A 973-nucleotide genomic window follows, 5' to 3' on the forward strand; every position below is an offset into this window, starting at 1 on the left:
CGACATCAGGAAGCACATTGAAGTGAAAGCAGAAAGCGCTGCGACATGCACTGTGCAGATCCCGCCACACTAAGAGGTGAGTGGGTCTGTTCGATCACAGCGCTAGGCGAATCCCCAAACAGTGTGCGTGGCAACAAAAAAAGCTGCTCTGTTTTGAACTGGGGACATTCCACATGTGAGGCTAACGTGATAACCACTACACTCTGGAAACGGTGGGAAATTGTGCCCAGTGGCCCAGTGCTGAGCTACGCCAATGCTATTCAGGGGCTATTCAGGGGCCAATGCTATTCGATGTGAATTGAATGCTATTCAACTCGCCAATGCTATTCAGGGGTGGAAAAGGGTGGAGCCGTGTGTGTCTTTTGTTCAAAGACACCCCCATCTCAGAGCCGGAAGTACAGGCCTTCCTCCCGCAGGTCCACAAAGATGTTATTTTTTAAGAAGATCCTGCGAAAGTCGGCCATCCGCCTCTCAGCCCTGCAGTAGGCCAGGCTGAGAGAGAAGCAGTCCTTCACCCTGGCAATGCACAGCCTGACAAGGTCTGGCTTCAGGCCATTGTACATCATGAGGTTCCTCCTCTCCCAGACAGCTGTCCTCGTTAGGCTGAGGAAGAGGTTCACTAAAATGGCGTTAACCCCCCTCTCAGACCCGCGGTACCCAAAGAGGAAAAGCTCTTTCCAGGGCACCCCGTCAAGAACAGCTCCTCGAACAGAGCGAAACAGGCCATCCAGCAGATCCGTCAAGTACGCCCTGGCTCGAGCTGGGGGAAGATCTTACCCCAGAACACCTCTGAGACCGGCACTCTGAAGCGTTTCGCCACCATCAGCCTGTAGAACATGCTGGTGGTGAACCCCAGGAGGTCCACCCCACGGTCCCCCCACTTCACCCTCAGCTCCGGCCAGGCCGGGCCTGCTGCCCCGTCTTGTAGATGGAGCTTCTCCAGCCAACTGTCCGGGAGACCGAGTTTGAGCTG

Source organism: Lepisosteus oculatus, chromosome 14 (genome assembly GCF_040954835.1).
Source record: "Lepisosteus oculatus isolate fLepOcu1 chromosome 14, fLepOcu1.hap2, whole genome shotgun sequence".
In the NCBI taxonomy this organism is placed as follows: domain Eukaryota; kingdom Metazoa; phylum Chordata; class Actinopteri; order Semionotiformes; family Lepisosteidae; genus Lepisosteus; species Lepisosteus oculatus.